The following is a 20,087-nucleotide window of genomic DNA, read 5'->3' on the forward strand; positions in this document are numbered from 1 at the left end:
AATTTTTTGCTTGATGTCTCTAAAACAAAAATGTCACCAGTCATTGTGCCAAAGGACTAAGGGTTCTATCTAGGTACTTTTATCATCTTTCTGAGGTAGTCAAAAGTAAGAGCCGGTTGTCCCAAGCGAGAGCTCTAGGGAGTGAACCAAGATAGACATTTGGTGTAGATGATTTAAGTGCAATAGACATTTGAGATGATTTATGTCCCTTTAAACTTTCTCTTGCTTTCTGCTCAATCCCACCCCTAGGTTGGGTGAAGCCAATATGAACTAAATAAACCAGCTACCAGCTCAAGAGAGGAGGGAAGGAAGATACTTCTGTCTTTCACATCCCTGCAGCTGGAGCAGCAGATAAGCTACAGCAGGAGTTAGTCACATCACTTTCATATTTACAGAGATTTCCTGGATCATGAGGATGTTCTCCTTTCCTGGATTCATCAATCTTTGCTGCTTTGTGATTTTGTGAAAGACTCAAGTACATGAGACCTTAGGTACCTCAGTATTTTTGCACCATGCTTACAAGCTCTATAGAGTTTGGTACTAAAGTAAAACTATAAAAGGGAGATACTAAGACTAAATCTCCTGTCTGCAAAGGTCTTTTCAGCTGGTTCCTGACATTATTCAATTCAGCGTGACCAAAATATTGTTGAAGTTTTATTTAGTTTTTGTGGCTGTTGCTCTGTCATTTCAGTGACATGGACTTTTGTAGAACTCAGGTTAAAGCAGAAGTCTGGACTTGAGGCACTGAAGTACGTAGGTACATGCATGTGTTGCAAATCACCAGATCACAGGCACAGTACCATCCAAAACTACAGCAGCAAGATTCACCAGATTTCAATTCTTATTTATCTAAGTAAATTAAAATTCAGACCTAAGCTGTGAACAAAAGAGAACTTTACCAGGTAAATATCTGAAGTGTTTGGAAAATCTTTGCTTCTTCTCTCATATTAAAAAAAAAAAAAAAAAGAAAAAAAAAAGATTATGTCAAATAACCAAATAACTTCTAGGAGTGAAAAGAATTGTCATATGGAAGACACTACCCTGAAAAGATTGAAAAAAATCAGTTTCTCTGAAATCTTTCTGTTTTCAATTCTATACAGGAAGTCTAAAATAAATTACATTGGTAAAGCTCCCTAGGCATGAAAACAAGGAGGCTCAGAATTATATGCTGTTTTTTTAAACTGTGCATTCTCTTTATGGCTCAAGGTCAGGAGGTACTTTATCTGCACATCATGTGAGTCCTTAACCACAGCTGCATTTGTAGACGATAAGACCACTGTCTTTATACAATCAAGTGCAACATCCAACCAAAGTACTTGATTCTGTCTTTGATTGTCATTTCCCTTCAAGAACATTACTGAGACTCCAGTGGCAGAATTTAAAAATAATATATCCATTTAGCACACTTGGTGCTGACTTTGACAATGTCTGATTACTCTGTTTGCCAATTTTTGTTTTAGCAATGACTTCTGATTGCAGTATCTTGCCACAAGCTGCACCAAATGATCATGAAAGGATTGGCCAGCTTATCAAGTACTGCATGATTCTTGCTGATCTCAGTGTTAAAATCTCTGGGATGATGGGTGGCATTGAATTTTCTCCAATATTATGTGGTAAGCAGAAAAAAATTATGACTAGAAAACATCATTACTTTTACCCAACAGTCAAGGGTGTCGTTTGGTTCAGTATTAGCTATAGATCACCTTTGTGCACCATGGACCTTTCAAATTACATTTGTAAACACTTAATTGCTTTCTTCTCCATGTTCCTAGCAGTTGCACTTTGTACCCTTTTAATACAGTGAATTATGCCTCTTGTCAAGAAGGCAACTGTTTGCAGGAGATAAAATGCAGAGCCACAAACATTCAGGCTGCTGAACTTTTTGTGCGTGAAATGCTTCTTTGTCCTACTTTTAAATATTTTAATGTATTTTGAAACAGGAAAGACAAACAAAAATGGAAACAATAAATAAAGTAAACAATAAATAAAGAAAACAAAGAAAACCCTGAAACATTTTTGATGAATACAACCGAAAATCTAGTGAGGGAAAATGTGATTCCGAAGAAAATTGAGCTCTGCATTTTAAAAAGCCACTTCTTTTCCTAGAGTTACTACAAGTTGTATATTATAACATTTACAAGAAATGCTGTGGGCTTATTTTAGTCCATGAATGATCACTGTTTCTTGGAGTTTATTCCCTGGCAGCATGATGTATAAGAAAAAAAAATGTTGTGGTTACTTTATTAGTGGTATACTTGTGCACTTCTCTGAAGTAGTGAATAATCATTTAGTTAGTTATAAAAATAAGCTTGGTGCTAAAGAGTGAAACATATATTTTTAGGCACAAAACTTTTGGTTGTGTGCAGTAATCTTTTGATTTAGCTGTGGAATTGGGCTATGGCGTTGTTAACTTTCATTTATTGGATTGGGAAAATCCATATATTACATCTCATTAATTACAGCACTTATAAAATGACAAAAAATCAGATCCTTAGAGACTTTAAATCATATAAGATATTTATCATTTGTTATATAGAATGAATGCACTGATACCCTGTCTCCTCCAGTGAGGGAGGTGGGGTGAAGGGGAAAGGAGGCTTGTAATAATTTCCTACTGTGTTCATTTTACTTTATGATGGTTCCTCTCAGGAGGCCATAATGAAAAGATAAGAGACTAATGATCCATAAATTTAACAGAACTCAGATTGAGCAATCTTTCAGTCTGACAAAATTAATTAACATTAAGACACATTTTCTTGAGATGAGTGTGTATACATGTGTGTGTGAAATCAAGCCCCAAGGTAAGAACACTTCTTAACTTCTAAAAAGTTTGCTTTTAGACTGCAACTTTAACTTTCCAAATCTGACTCCTTTTAAAATGTAAATTTGCTGGTTTCAGTTTTATTCATGCTTTGTTTTAAAAAATACAGTTGTCACTGCTCTTACTTCACACTTGATCTTTTATTCAGATATACTGTCACAACTACTTATTTAAGTGACAAAACTAAGGATTTTTTAATGATTCCTTTTATTCTGATTCTATCTCTAATATCACAGGTAGGAACATAACCAAGGTCTTGTATTTGCTTGTGGTAAACCAAAACCAACACTTATACAGAGTGTATATCAAGTCCCATCCCAGCACTGACAGCTTCAGTTCTTGTATGGAGAAGCTTTGAAGACGAGTGGAATGGCCTTGTCACCTACTCAATGACTCAGTCATTTCATAGTGTAGACATCCTCACTAGTGAGTATGAGAGTATATTCAGAATTAAGTTCTCTTTGAAATGATTTTCAAAGGAGGTTAAATTTCCCTCCTTTGTAGTGAGTTGCTGACACAAACAAGCATAGGCAGACCAGTTGCACCATAGAGTTCAACCAGTTGAGTTGCACCATTGTGTTCAAGCAGTTGAGTTACACCATTAAGACTGATCTTGACAGGCCTGCCCATAAATACAGGCTCACCCTACCTCATTATGATACAGGCATCTGCAAAAAATCAGTGTAACTGAGGAATTTAGGAACATTTGCTAAGATTGTAACAACACAATTTGGGCTTGTACTGTAAGTGATCATATCCTGTATTATTTTTATTTAAGATAGTAATGAGTTCTTGAGGACTGAGGTTTAGGTTTAGGCTTATACAAACTCATAGACGGCCCGTTCATACTTGCCTAGCTATATTCCTGCTCTTTTATATGCCTGAGCATGCTGAAGTCAAATTTCTAATGGCAATACAGAAAAGATCCTCATTCTTTTCTGCTTGTGATTTTAGTGGGGTTGTTTACATATTTTTCTCCATGGCAGTAAAGCTAATACAAGACTGTAAGTTATGTGTTATACAGATGACAGACACACATTTCACAGGCAGGAATTTTGGTTAACAGACTTAATAATTCTAACTTCATCAATCAATCAGAGATAATAAGTTGTACAGTCTGATTATTTTTCTGCCTTTTTGCTTTGTTTTTCCTCTACCTACTGTGTTGCATGGCAGAAAACATTCTGTCCTTGCTTTCATGCCTTTTTCTGCTTTGTTTCTAAGGAGCAGTTTCAGAAAGAAGCAGTTCATTTTACTGTGTGAATTCTTAGTGCCTTATCAACATTTTGCTTATTCTCTCATCACTTTTCAATATGACAGTGCTCCATATACATGCTGGAAGCAGTGCTCTTCATAATCATTCCCTCTTCAGTAAAAGTCATTAAGTCTACATTGTCAAATCTTACCTTGATTACAAATGTACATATTTTCCATACTGCTAATATAAAATAAATGTCATGTATTTTTATTTGCAGCTCTAGCAAAGTGGTTGATATTAAGGAGCCATTAAGGAAACCTGAATCCCAGATCATTATTCATTCAACAGTCAAAAAAAGCATCTGTGCATAGATGCTATTAGCACATGCAGAATGCCAGATATAATGATCCCATTAAATCAGACTTGATTAATAGTTTATAAAGACTGAATTTATGTTATTTTTGGAAGTACAGTTTATATTATCCATCTGCATTATTTTTTTGGAAATACTGTTTCAGTGAAGAACAGCCTGAAGGCCCTTCCTTGGCAAGTATACAGTGTTCCATCTTTTCTGATCCACTGCCACCTAGACCAGGGAGGTAGAAGGTCATTATTTGGAGAAGATTGGATTTCTCCAAGCTTGCATCTACAGAAATATGCTTTTATTACGTGTCACCGCATTAACTGTTCTATGTACTTAAAACTTGCTCAAGGATTCAGCAAAAGTTTCTACTTTCTCTGTCCATCAAAAAACAATGTTATTGTATTTATAGTTTTAGGTGTGCTGTATTAATTTTATCAAGTTAATTGGAGACATGACCTATGCCACTTGTAGCATTGAAATAAAAGCACTGAATTTCAAATGGACTTAGTCCAGTGGGTATTTTCTTTTGCTGAGACAATGTCTGTGTCAGTATATTGAGTTTTCCCTTGTTCCCACAGAATTCCCTAATGTGACCTCTTGTTTATGGCTAGTGGCTAAATTTCCAGGGCTGCCAAGAATGACTGAAAAACATCCCCTTTCCCCCCCTTTTTTTTTTTTTTTTTTTTTTCTTTCTTTTTTTTCTTTTTTCTCTTCTGGGCTAAAATTGTGTTTGCCTTTACTGACCTAGCAGTTTGCTTGGTGGCTTTCTAATGCACCTTGGTTCAGATGAGTTGCACAGAAAATGTCAAGGCTTGGTACCTGCTTTTGCTGTCAGACTCAACCATTGCTGCATCTTCCTTTGCTCTAGCTACAGCTTTGCTTAACTCTGGTTCTGTCTTACATGAGGAGTGTGCACAGCTTTAAGTTCTCTCCAGAGCATGGTAAGACCTTTATCAAGTAATGCTTCATTTTATGGATTGCTATGAAGGATTAACATTATCAAAGATCTCATCTCTTCTAATCACAATCAGGACCATTTTTTCCCCCTAGCAGAAGAAGGAATTGTAATTCCTGTATTTGGGAAATTATAGCTAATCCATACTCTCTTCCTTCAAAGGAGATCTTGATCTTTATCTTCAAGCTTAATCCACACACAAAGATTATCTCTTTTTTTGTTTTAGAGGAGCTGAATCCTCAAAGGTCTGAAGAAGTTTTTAGTTTTTTTTTTTAAAATTCAAGCGTCCTTTCCTTTGTATTCCAACAGACGTTACATATTTTTATCATATTTTGAAAATGCTTTTTCTTGTTTAGCTGTCTATTTCAGCTTTTTATTGTTCTGAAAGAAGTTGCTGTTAAGAACTCATGCAAATTTAAACAAAGATGCAGTTCATAAAAACAGTGGATGGACACTCTCATCAAGGGGAAGGATTGACTGTTTCAGCAGGCAACACACCCCTGACTGTTTTAAGCACAAGCCCTTCAGGAGAACTCTTACTTTTGCTCACTGAACCACAAAATTGAAGTACCATGGAAGAAATCCAGACATGCAACAATGCCAAAATATGTATCGCACTATACTGAAAGGCTTCAAAATTACTGTATTTACACAAGGGTATTACTGACAAAATAAATGAAATTTTTATGGTCTAAGAAAAGAAACAATTTTAGTTAACTAGCATTTTTCTACTGCTCTAAAGCTTTTATTGGGAGCAGAGGGAATTTGTACTCAGTGAAGTAGATCAGTGAAATGATAATTTGTCTTTGAATGGAGTACTTTTATCCCATTAATTTCAGCCATTATGGTGTGAGATAAGATGTAAGCCAGTGACTAACTGAAAATTAAGGTCCTAAAAAAAGTCAAAGAAACAAAAGAGTACCTTATGCAGTATTATACAAAGCACATGCTAAAATTAATTTTTACTCAATCTTTTATTATAGCCACTTTTAACCTTGTTTCTTTATGCACTTAATCATGCCTGCTTCTGCTATATTTAAATATATTCAGCTTACTCATCAGATCTTATTTTAAGGACATTTGATTAAAATCCTTTCTTGGTGCAGTTAAGAGAAAAAGAGCATTTCAGTGGTGACATGCTTTAGGTGAATGTATGGTATTGAAAATCTTCCTTCCTTTTCTATACTTCAAATGAAGGAATCATTTATTATATTATAGAGAAGCATACTTGAGATTGTGTTATTTTGAAAATTAATCTGGCATTGTATGCTGACTATTACTGATAATAATGTTTTTACAAAAAAGTGTAATCACTGATGTTTTGAAAGTACATTTCAGGGTAACAAGAAAAGAAGAAAGGATCATAGGCATATGAAGGAGGGAATATTGTCAAAAGGAATCTCCAGAGTTCAAGACATTTCATTCCATCTATTGCACTGAAGCTGGATCATGTAAAACTACCATATGTTTGTCTAATCTGTTCTGGAAAACAGTGAAGGATAGTTCATCACATCCTTGGGTAGGCTGGTGAAGTGCCTCATTACTCTTCATTAGAATGCTTTTACTGCTCCAGACCTGAAGCCTTTGCTGAATTCTACTTGTCCTTCCCCTGAAGTGTATGAAGAACAAACCATCTTCCTTTTTTCTAACTGCTTTTAAGGTAATGCTTTCTACCAGCCAGACCATTCTTTTTTGGACTGAACACAACCCCTAATTTTCTCCTGAGTCATGCTTTATAAAACCCTTTGCATGTTCACATTTCTTCAATTTTCCCTGCTGGAATCTGCAGTTTGCTAGCATCATTCTTAAGACATCCAAAATGAGCCTGAATCCTTCAGGGACTCCATTCTACCAGTAAACAGGGCAAAGAAAGCTACCTCTCTTGTTCTGTCTTGGACCTCCTAGGACACATCCTGAAGTGAGACCTGTCTTTACAACAGCAGTCCCTTATGAATTTATAGTGTACCTCTGATCTTTGTATGCCCTTAATGTGTTTCTGCCTGATGGATTTTTCACCACTGGGAATGATGCATTCAGTTGAGTTGTGGCTATTATTGTCCTTGAGTACTTTCTGCTAGAGTTTTGAATTTGTCTTGTTGAATAGTCTTTTTGGGACTGTCCAGCTAAAATCTCCCAGTAGCTATGCTTTGAAAAAGCAAAAGCTATCCTTTACTAATCCTTTGGAGATTGCAAGTAAATCTTTCATCTGAAAAGGAGAACAAATTCAGTCTAAGCTTTTAGAGGCACATCCTAGGATGTCCACCCTTAATGCCCCAATTCCACCCACAGATTGTCTTTTGTTTGCTTCTTTCCATAGTCTGGCAGATCAAACTTCTATACAAGGACTCTACAGGTTCTGCTGTAATGGAAACATGAAGAAAAAGAAAATACTTTAAAACAGGTTTCCCAGTTCTATGTTTTTAGGTTTCATCAGGTTTATTTTCCACTGTCACCCACAAAATTTATTGGTAAAGAATGATCATTATTCATGGACGCTCTGGGCAGAATTTCCATCTGCTCACCATATCGTCCCACTGATATTGCTAGTTAGCTAAAATATAACATCACCACCCTCCTCATGTTGCAAGAGGATTAGATTTAAGGCTCCCTGGGTAGTTTTTGTACTCACTGGTAGAAAATGTGATGGTAGAAAAACTCAAGGCAGAACTGAGAACTGCGTGCTACATGGCTGTGCAAGTGAACCACTTCCAAATGGGCAAATGCACCTTGCTTGCATGCACACAGAAGGCAAAAAAACCCTAAGAGGGTTTCTTGCCCTCTACCCAGCCATTCACTCCTCTTTCCTCTGCCAGAGTTGCTTGTTGCTCCACATTTGCAGACTGACAATCTCACTATGTGTGTTTGCACCTCCTGACAGAGAGGGCATAAACTTCTCATAGAGACTGCTGCTTAAGCAGAAGCTGGAAAGGTATTTTAAGTTGATAATAAAAAGTTAAATACATTGTCACTTTCTAAAGTGATAATTAGGAAACATTAACCACTAATGCTTATTATCACAAAAGCCAATTCTAATCAGCTTTTAAATCAGCTTTTAAATGTATAATTAAATTTATATTTCAGTAATTTTCTGAATCTGGACTATGTTTTATTTGGGAAACCCTGGGAGACTGCCAAGCTAAAAATATATCTTAGGGACCCAGAGCTGATGTGGAAACTTAGTACTGCTGCAAGGAACACAGAATTTATAGAAGGTTCTACAGAGATTTATAGAATTTGTAGAGGGAAATCCAGAGCAGGGTTTTTAACAAAAATGTGTGCATGCAGCTGCAATCTGACTTGCGTCACTGTATGCCAAGAGGCTGAAGCCATAGAATGGGTTTTATAAGTAAAGCCATTTGTGTGCATGATCAATGTTAAATTAATTATTTACTTCTTCTGAGGAAAAACCAGAATAATAATGGAATCATTGATACAGTCTCGGGAAAGGCTTTATTTTGTTTTGCTCTCATTTTCTTCAGTAGCTCGTAAATATCTTCAAGATGTATAATTTCCAGAAAAACAATTGAAAGGACACTAGTGAAGAAAGGAAAAAGAATTGTTCTTGTCACAGAAGTAAAAACAATGCTGTGGTGTAACCAACACAAAGAGTAATAATAGAAAGCCCAATTCAGAAGTATGTTTCAGTTAATTTGTTTTTGTTTTTTGGGATTTTTAGCTTTTTTTTTGTAAATAAGAACAATAGCCTTATTAAATGCTTTACACTGAGTTTCAAAGAACTTTAAAAATTTTCCTGCAATTAGGTTAATTCTTGTATTCATTATTAATTGACTGGGAATTAGAACCCTCTGGAAAAAGAAGTAAGGGGACAGAATCAAAGAGAAGACATTATACTGCAGAATTTTCAGTTGTAAAGCAGAAATTAGTGCAAATGATTTTTGGTGGTGGTAACACACTTGGTTTACAGTAAAAAAAAAAAAAAAGGTGGAGCTTGTAGACTCTTTATTCTATCACATATAGCTCAGTCTATTTTATTCAGGCTCCCTGATATGGATCAGTTTTTCTAATTCCTCTCAGGTTTTGATCCTCACAAACAGGTGAGGGGAGTAGAGGCAGAGGCAGAGGGACATTATTGTGTAAAGATATTAGGTCTCCCTTTATTTGTAGGCACATCCACTAAGAATATTTTGAATCTTTCAGTCCATTTTATTATTTTCTTTTTTCCTTTTCTTTTTTCTTCCCCACTGTCTACCAGCTGAAAACTGGAAATGTGAAACATTTCCATAAGTTTTCAGTTTGAGAGCCTTGGCCCAGTTCGTCTTAGACCTGACTCTATGTAAGAGGTTGTGGAAGTGTCAAAAACACAGTACTTGTTCTTAACTCAGTCATCCCCAAGAGAAGAAAGAATGGGAAAAAAGCACAGAAAAAGTGACCTGGGTGATTCTCAGCACCATCCAGGGAGCAGCAGTAGCTCCTTTGGCACTATGGAAGAGGACAGCAGTCTGATCCATGGAAAAGGTCATTACAGATCCAGTTACCATGATTTCTTACAGTACATCCAACTTCTATCTCCCTGCTGCTGACAAATCAGAAAGGTTTACGTGGGACCTTCTTCTGTGTCGCCTTGCATATCCTCCCTTCTGTTCAGGACTTGTTTTCCATTTATTTCTCCAATCTGATGAAATGGGTAAAATTACCTTCAAGCCAAACAAAATTAATGATGAATAGCCATTAAGGAAAAAAACAAACCAAATATGAATAGCAAAATATAAAGAAAAAACCATCCCTCAAATCCTATATTAAAATAAATTTTCTTAATGCTTTGCTATAATTACAGGTTAGCTGACTTCTTAAAATTAAGAAGAAATATGTTCTATGTCTTAAAAAAACATTTGCAATATACCTAATAGAGTTGTAAATGTGTGAGTACATTGTTACAATGGATTATGCAGTGTTTAATGTTTTTCAAAGATGAGGAAGAAGCAAATTTTGCTTATATGCTTCATGTTTTCTTTAAAAAAAAATACAACTCCAAAATTAAAGAAGATTCTGCTTCTCCAAAAATGATGTTATGACTACGTGACTGGAATATAAATCTATACTATGCAGATAAAACTTGGAGTGGATAGGGGTGTCAAACTAGGGTTTATACAGTGAAGACCAGATATAGTTATATTTTCTTTTATTCCATTTATTCCTTACTAATAATAATAAGGTCATCTTCTATGGATTGAAACTCTTTCAATTACTACATTTTTCTTTCCATTTTATGCCAATTAGCTTTTAAATACAACAGAAAAGTTAAAAGATGGCAATGTGCCAATAGTAAAAATACCTACCTGGAAAATAAAAATAGTGTCTAAATACTGACTGCCAGCACCATCCTGGGGATGCTTTAGGATGGCTGTTGTTTGCAGGTTGGAGCTGGTGATCTACCTATTCTATTCAGTTCCAGTGAGACGTATCTGGTATGCTGGGTCAAGCTCTGGGCTCCTCAGCACAAGTATGATGTAGACTTACTGGACTGAGTCCAATGGTGGGTCATAAAGATAATTAAGGAATTGGAGGATCTCTTACATAAAGAGATACTGAGGAAGCTGGGCTTCCCCAGCCAAATGGTGGCTTGTGGGGGAACTGAGTATTGTGCATAAATACTTTTATACACAAACCAGTTGTTCTGTCTAGCTCACAATAACATTCATACAAATATTCTGTCAGCATCTTAGTATTTGTATGTTCTACTTCATTGTCTTTTATTTAAAAAATTTTGTAGTGTGAAAAAATTGGAATTAAGTGGGATTCTAAAATGTATCTGCTGTGGATGGCTCAGTAATCACAGCAGTCCTCTCCAGAAAACCAAGGAACGCAGGGCAAGTCCTTCTGTGTGTTACATACTACCCTGAGAGCAGCTGGATGAGCTGGTTATTATTCCAATCTTATGTTATGTAAAAATTTGTTTCTGGTTTTGGATTGTCTGTTTGTTTTTTACTTTTTGGTTTTGCTATTTTAAATATTTTAATAATATTTTTTTGTCTTCCTGGGAGAATGGTTATTGCTTTGTTTGTTTAGCTATTGTTATTTTATTTTGTTTTATCTGGCTGCTGCCTCTGGAATACAAATTTGGAACACAGAGGAAGTAAGTTTAACTTCAGTGTAGCAAAGATATTTAGCTTTCTGCAGTCCTCTTAGGAATAGTCTGGTATCCAGTTCATCTAGCAAGGAGCAAAGAGGAAGTTGTGTGTCAGCCTTGTACAGATGCTTTAGACACAAATATTTCACTAGAATAAAATAGAATGCTAATATGCATTATACCTTTTTAGCATATAGGCCTACAGTCATGCCCACCTTTTGACCTTATGTTTTGAAAATATTTTTCTTTAAGTTCTTCTGTGTCATTTTGAATGTCTCTGTTTTATGTGGTATAAAGGTATAGTGGCTTTCAAAAGATATAGAAGTAAGGTGTACACTCAAGTCAGGGGTCAGAACTCTCTTATAGCAAAGGATTAAGTAATTACTTTATTTATGAAATCTAGCACATCAAGCTGACATCAGGCACTTTAAAACAGGACCTTATTTCATTATGCTGTGTTGTGCTTACTTATTTTATGCTGGAACTGTTGGACTCCTTAATTTAGCTGACATAGGGCACATAAATACTGAAGCATAAACATTTTATCATATAAATTGCCGGTATGAGACCTGTATAAATATAGAATTAAATCAGGGCCTGAGCAGCCTGGCTTAATCTCCCCCTCCCTAGCCTTTGCACAGCTTTTGCACAGAAGACAGGGAGCAGAGCACAGTCTGTCCTGTGGGCTGTGCCTGTGGTGCCCAGCCACGCTTCACCTCCTTGCTGAGCTGCTGGGAAAACTGCAGCTCATCCTGCAGCAACGGTGCTGCACCAGGCTCAAAGCTCCCAACAGACAGGAAGGGAGCTCATTGCTAATGGAGAAAAAGAAATTTAGAAAAATGGTCTGGAGGAGACTTCTAGGAGGAGGGCTTTCTTGTCAAAATTTGGGCACAGAAGAGGTGATCCTGTGAAAGGTAAAGCACTTTGGAAGCGGCTTTCATAAATTTCATTTTCAGTGTCTATCTAGATCAGCCCTGCATCTCTAATGAAGGAAAATCAAAAGTCGCATTCTATAAGCTCAGTCACAGCTGTTGTAAAGTTATTTTTAGGTTAAGTTCTCAAAGTTACAGAGATAAAACACTGTCAAAAGGTTTCGACTGACAAAGAAGAGAAATGAGATTTGTTAATGCTCATAAGACCAGCTATTGTGATAAATGAACAGTTTCTTTCCCTTATGCTGAATAACATTACATTTGTTGGTATTTGTTTTACACATACTCATGTATTCAAAATGCTTCAGTATTTTACAAGAATTAATGACAGTTTTTAAAGGGTCAGGCCATTTTTAGAGAAAAAAAAGAAAAAAAAAAGGAGTCAGTGAGATGGAAATGAGCTGCCCCTACTGTCAGCTTTTGTGCTGCGTGTGGCCCCAGAGTGCAGAATGCAGCAAGCCAGCACTAATCCTGCAGATGGACACAGCACCATCAGCTCCTTCAGGAACCATGCTGGGGGTTTGAACCAACCATATTAACACCTAATTTTGTTCGACGTGGCGTCCTACAGAGAATATCAGTCTGCTCTCTTGTTGTGTAAGCCCAGGCCACAGCTTAGTGCCTGGGACTGGTTTCCAGACCACTGTTTTATTTACACAGTTTGATCCATCTCCTGGCCACCTTCCTGTGTTCTTAGGACAGCAAGCCTCTTTCTGAGCTACCATGGGGGCACAGCAGCTCCTTCCCATTGCAGGAATATCTCACTACTCTTGTTTCAAACAGAATCATCTTTTAGCATGATCTGTCTGAATAGAAATTACACTTAGGTGTGGAACACCTTTCTTTAGTAAAAGCTACCAATAGCTGAAACAATAGATTGGTTTTTAAGTATTTATATTTCTCAGTACCTGGAAGCTTGGACAGTTTATGCTCATGCTTTGCAACTTTTAATAAGATTTTTTGGTATCCCCAAAAGAAATATATCACCTAAATTTTATAGAAGACAGTAAAATTTCCCAGCGTCTCTTTTTATTTAGATTTCATGAAAATATGATAGAAATTACATGAATATCAAAAAGGACAGAATTTGTTTTAGAGCCTAGCAATATTAAGTTTCTCGCAAGCTTATTTTTATGAGGCAGTATTGGAAACTTTGTTGATTTTTAATATTGCATTGTCCTAGAGACAAAGAAATAGTAAATCTACCTCATCCTTTCTTTTCATAGACAATAATACAAGGCCAGCTCTCTGTGAAGTGTGTTTTCTTTGATTTGTAACAAACTAATAGAAAGCTGAGAGGAAAATAAAACCATGACTATGCAAATTTGGCCAGAAAATTTCCAAATAAATGAAGCATTAAATTCAATGATTTGATATGATGGCAATAACGTTTAGGGATTTTTGTAAATCTTAGCAGTGAATGCAATCTTTCTTTCACTCCAGGAAAGCTGTAATAGCAGGTGTCATCACAGGCTACTTTGCTGACAAATTACACTTGTGTCAACAAGTTCATTATATAAAAGGTGTTCACTAACCATAGGAGTGATTTAAGAGAAAATAAGTTTCCCTCTTCCTTCTGAAACCCATGATTTTGACACCTAAGTCAATCCTGTTACTCCCGTAATGACACTGAGACACAGTGAGAAACAGACTTAGGGGTGAACCCCTCATTCACAATGTGCAATAGTTTGGTTGCCCCAAAACCTCAGTGAAGGCACTCTACTGATAGATCACTATATGGGTATTGATTGTATTCTCCCTACAGGGCTTGGGTGGCAACTGCAGGGCTGCAATCTCAAAGGAGAAATTTTTCCCTGAAGCTCCCTTCCGCTGTTGAGAGAAGGAAGTTTTCTTGTGTGAAAACTGTGTTCTTCAGTAAGATTTTATCTACAGCTCACATCTCAGGCTGAGTTCAGGTCTAGCCTAGCCTTGCAGGAAAAGAAACAAACTGTGGGCAATAATTTAAATATAACTGTATTAAAACTATTGCCATGTCATGGGGAGAAAAGGACAGCAGCCTTGAATCAATTAGCGAAGATACAGATATCAACAGAACAATTAAATAGATTTCGAACAGATATCACAAGAACAATTAAACATTTTCTCTCTGCTGAGATGATATAACCATGGATCCTTAAGACACTTCTGCTGAATTTGTGTTCATGTGTGGCTCACTGACAGATTTGATTTCTCCTCCAGAGAAATAGGTGCTCTGGATTTCAGGAGAAAAAACCCCAAATTTCCCAAAAAATCAACCTGTCAATCAGCAATTGCCTCCAGTGTATATCTTCTGTCTCCTTGGTAATGCAAGAATTGGGCTTTTCTCTTAAGGTCCTTTATTGCATGCAGTTCAGGCTAATCCAAGTATAATTCAGTATGTGATTTTCTAATAATAACTCCTTCTGGATAGCTGGATGCATGCAGAGATTCTTTTTGAACATCTAATTGCCATTTTTTTCCCCTAATTTAACTAAATATATGATCAGGCATAACCGCTAACAAGCTGATTACTAAATTCAGGCAAACCAAAAATATAAAGACTTATTATTTAATTCAAAATCAGTAAATTTCTTTTTTTCTGTCTATTGGTGGCTAAGACACAGGTTTAAGTTAGCATGACCAAGATATGGTCCTATTCTGTAATCAGTAGAAAATGTAGTACACTTAAACATTTCTTTTCCTTTGGCCAGCTGACAGTCTGTCTTCTGTCATCTGCAAATTTAATGAGTATCTAATGAAGACATAGACTTGGAGTCCAATCTATGAGGAGCCCAGAAGTAAATTTAAACTATAGCAAGCACTAGGATCTGAGGAGAGCTAACAGTACTTTTAAGTCTTGTTTGTAGTGATAGAACTGATGTTTCTCCTCCATCTCTGTTACCATGAAATTTTCCTCGCTAAATGTAAACACTATTTGGCTACTACCAATTTATTAGTAAGCCTGAACACCTGTATTGCCAACAGTTTTTTTCCAAACCCTGGTAAATATGTGCCTCCAACAAGACCTCAGCTTACTTTCAAGTCAATAGGAACAGTGATGCTAAGACATACTAAAACACCATAATGATGGTCCATTATCAGCTAACCTCTTCATTAGCACATTTTTATTGTATTTTGTATATGCAATTATCCACTCATGTATCTGCCAAACCTGACATGTCACCATTCTACCTTTAATTGTTATGAATTATTTGAGGGAGAATCTAGTTGAAGAATGAGAGCAAGAGTGGAAAAAAAATAGATTCTCTCACACTTCTATGGTTTTTTTCTCCCCTGCAGATTTGGGTTTTTTTCTATAGGTTTTTGTTAATTTTTCTTCCTTTGTGTGTTTTTAATACATAGAACCTCTTGAATTATATTCCTTAAAAGTAACTGAAAAAAATTTAGTGACATAAGTAAGTGCTTTCTCCTGATTTATCAGAGTTTGTCGGAGGCAAACACTCTAAAAGGATTTTTGTCTGTTTTCTTCCAATTGCACTGATCTGGAGCTTCCTTAAAAATACTAAACAAAAAAAGTGCTCTTAATCAGGAGAACAGTGAAGCAATATGTGACATTTTATGCAGCAATCATGCTTCATAGTCAATAATCATTCCAGAATACTTTGCTTGCCAGATATCTATGATAGGTATAAATATCTAGGTGGGATGATAAATTATAAATAGGAAAGTCATTGTTTTGTTTCTCATGGGAAAGATTCTCTAAACCATTCTAATACTCTATGACTCTGTTCAGCTCCAATGCCACCTTCATCTCTAGAATTGGTATTCTTGCTTCACTGCCAGATGTTGTGTACATTTAGAAGTGTGTTCCACTAGGATTGTTTTATCACAGACTGCCTTTCACAGTCCTCTCTGTTGTGGAACCCCATAAGCCCCACACAGCTCTCCCCCACACACTGTACTGCTTGAGGAGGTTTTATTGTCAGTCAGATCCCTTTCTGTCCACTTTCTGCTGCCAAAAAATAGTGCTGAAAATTGCATTTCAGATGTGCACTTTCATTTCCTTTCTGGGAGACCAGTAAAACATAATGTTAAAATCAGTGAATGCCAGAAACTGTTATTTATCTGGGTTTTTCAGTACTCTGGCTTCTGCAAAAACACCTGTTTCTATTTATGGGTCAATTTTTCAGCATTTTCAGACAAATTAAATGACAGAAAATGTCCAACTGGAAAATAATTTGGTCTCAAGTTTGCTTTTCAAGATCTAGTTTTAATTTTGGCAATTTGCAACATTATTTTCATTCTGGTGTTTTCATTCTGTGGTTTTCATTCTGGTTACTTCCAAGGCATGACAAGAGAGTCAACTTTGGAAGGAATGTGTGCTGTAGAAGTATCTTGCTCTCCTATAGACCAGTTTTGCATTGACACGTTTTAACATTACCCACTCTATTTAAGTCCTACAAGCAGTTTTCTTCCTCTCCTTTTTTACTACTCTCGTGTTCTTTGATGCAATTAGAGAGAACTAATTCCCATATCTTTGAAATACAGCATTGCAGAGGGAAATGGAAGTGATTGGATGCCAGGCACAGAAAAAAAGGTCCACCTCCTGTGCTGAACACGAGGGTTCTACAGTTACCCCCCAAAAAATATTCTTTCTCAAGGTCTACTTTCAGTTAATAATTGAAAGTCTGCAGTAGATTTTATGGAAGGTTAGGAGCAATAGATAATATTTTTGGTGGAAAGAAATCTTGTGAGAAGTATGAAGATACAATTTATAGTGTAGTTGTGGTGAAATTACCTAGGTAATTTTAATCTAAAGTAGAATTATTTCTAAAAAAAAATATAAAGAGAATAAAATATATTCATAGTAAGAGTGGCTAAGTTTTTTAGAGCACATCTCTTTCTAAAAAAATAAAATATTGAAGAGCTATGCAAGTGTAGAAGCCTTATTACAGTGGTACTGTATCATATGCCACTAAACTTTTGAAATCAGGATTTTCATTACAGTTGCTTGTGCTATCATTTTGAGTGGTTTATAATTCATTAGTACAAATTCAATGCAGGCTAAACAGCAACATACAATTTCCAATCCAAGGAAAATATTTCTTCTAGTAGATTGCTTTTATCAAATCACAGGACCCACACCAGTTGTTTTTTTTTTTTCTTTTTTTTAATGTGGACACTGATGCTGCTTGCTTTTATTCTTTCTTTAAGACATAATCTTTTTCTATTGAAAAAACCCCAAAACCAACCAACAACCAAGAGCAGAAAAAGACAAAGAAACTTCCTTCAAAAAAATCACATCTATGTTCTCTCTTAGCTGATGTAGTGGTAGAATAGCTGTCCCTTGAGTATTCTAGAAGACATTCTAAATCCTTCTAAAAGTGGAATATGAAATTTATTGTTATTTTAGGCAAACTGAAACAATAGCTAAAAAAAAAAAAAAAAAAAAAAAAAGCTCCAAACCCCCAAGCAACTAACTAAACCCAAGAGCAGAAGCAAACTTGGTAAGTGGGAATTAGTTAAATTTCTCTTTTACTGGATCTCCCAAATAAATCCATTCTGCTTGTTGCAAAACTCATGCAGGCAGGTGCAAGAAACACAATCTCCCCATTTCCCTGATCTGGTAATTCGTTGAAGGGCTCTGCTACTCCCATCTAGCCTACACGCTTGTGTTTCATTTGTGTGGAAACCAAGAGCTGCAGAGATGGAATGAAAGCCTGGGCTACCACCAGTCCTTAAGACTGGGTTGCAAGCACATTGTTGAGAGAGTTCCTGGACCAGACAACATGGATGTGCTCCTGGATACAGTACTACAGATGTCACTTAAAATGTGGAGGTTTTATTGAATACATGAACAAAATCTCATCCAACTAGTGTAAATAATTAAGGTTAAATTGTTAAATTTTTGTGAATAAAATATATGTGCATATCGATGCCATTCACCCTCTTAAAGAAGAAATTGCTTGCATGACATTAGGACAGACTATTTGGTTAACTCTGCATGTCTATTACTAGAATGTCATTCAAAACAGATGCACTCTGCATTGTAATCTGAGAGTAATTAGGCTCAGTAATGAATATAGAACAGTGTAACAGCTTTCTCTCATGGGCCCCATCAGCCATGGTGTTTTCTCTCAGCACAGCTGCCATGAACAGGAACAGAAAAGAATAATTCTTGTGATGTATCAGTCAAGCGTTTTCATTGCTCAGAAGTCTCAAAGTCAATAACACATACTCTGAATTGGATTTAAACGACAAAACTGGATTTATGCCAAGTGTTTTTTTTAAATACAAAACTTTAAAAATCCTGCTGCAGTTCATCACTTCTTGATGCAGTGAGCTACATGTTTATGTTTCTCAAGAACAGGAGTTCACAGAAGCAATGGAATTTAAAATGGCAATTGCAAATGGCCTCATGGAAAGAAAAATCACTTTAGGAAGAAGTAAAAATGATGACTATGCATACTTTTAGCAGTGTAAAACTGCTAAGCTAACAGTAAACCTTTTTATCACAGCTCTGGTTTATGACAACATGACTGATGCAGCAAGAATAACATTTAGTTCTCATCTTTGCACTGCTTACAGAGATTATGGTGTTAATAGCTATCAAAACATAACTTTCCTGTCCTATACTGTAGGTTAAAAATGTGTCATAAAAGACACACAACATAGGGATGTCTATAGCATAATGGGAATTCTGTATGTGCTATTTCATAATTTTTTAGGAATAGTTCAAGCAGGAAAAGCTGTATGTAAGTAGAAGTGGGAGAGGTTGATGCGGTTTCCCAGCAGACTTCATAGTCAGATCTTTTGTGGGTGTGATGCTAAACGATGATAAACTTATGGAAAAAAAAGAGTGTCTTCAAAAGAATTTAAGTTTAAAATATTTATTGCTTGACAATGAGTGTTTTAAGAACATACACATTTTTTTAGAAGTGAGAATAAAACTGCAATGTATCAATGATCTCAATGGTCTCAGACGCATACAAGCTAAAGTGTCCTAGAAATACAATTTCTGCATTAGTTGCTGGCATAGTAAAAAGACCTGGCCTCTAGTTGAGGTTGGATCAAAAAAAAAAAAAAAAAAAAAAAAAAGGGAAAAAACCTAACTGCATAGCTTTTTAAATAAAAATTTTGTAGAAATTTCCTTTTTTTTCTAACATTCAACTTGCATGTGCAACCTTGTAACTCTACGGAATATATTTTCAGGAAATAAAGACAAAACCTCTGTTTATTGAACAAAATTTTATACAGGGATATCAAGTAACATATTGAAATCAAGATGAAAATATCTTTTTACTACATGTCCTTGAACTACAGTAGTATTTCAGTTTCTTTTGGTTTCCAGCCTTTATTTGTTGTTTCTTTTTTATTTTTTATTTTTTTATTTTTGTTTTTAATATTAAGTGTGAATTTCTCCCCTGCTGCACCAGTTTATCCTTCATTCTTAGTCTGACTCCTTTTTCTCTGCAGTTTGTTTGAATTCCAGTGGGAGTCATGCTATAATAGATCTCACACTGAAGTGATTCCCTGCACTATTTTGACTAAGTGATAGTGACAAGAATTACCTAATGCCAATAACTTTTGTTCTTATTTACCTTATGACTGTTTCTCTAGCCAAGCAGCGTGAAGGAGCCTTCATGCAATAGAGAATGAGGCACAATGAATTGTTTTCAAATTGAATTCCAGCACATATCAGCATACCTGGGTCAGTCTGTTGTGAGTGCTTGTCATTTAGCACAAATCCCTGTTATATCCTTCCTCCTTCTTGGTGCCTCTTATGGTT

Source organism: Onychostruthus taczanowskii, unplaced genomic scaffold (assembly GCF_017590055.1).
Source record: "Onychostruthus taczanowskii isolate IOZ18803 unplaced genomic scaffold, ASM1759005v1 scaffold48, whole genome shotgun sequence".
Classification (NCBI taxonomy): Eukaryota; Metazoa; Chordata; class Aves; order Passeriformes; family Passeridae; genus Onychostruthus; species Onychostruthus taczanowskii.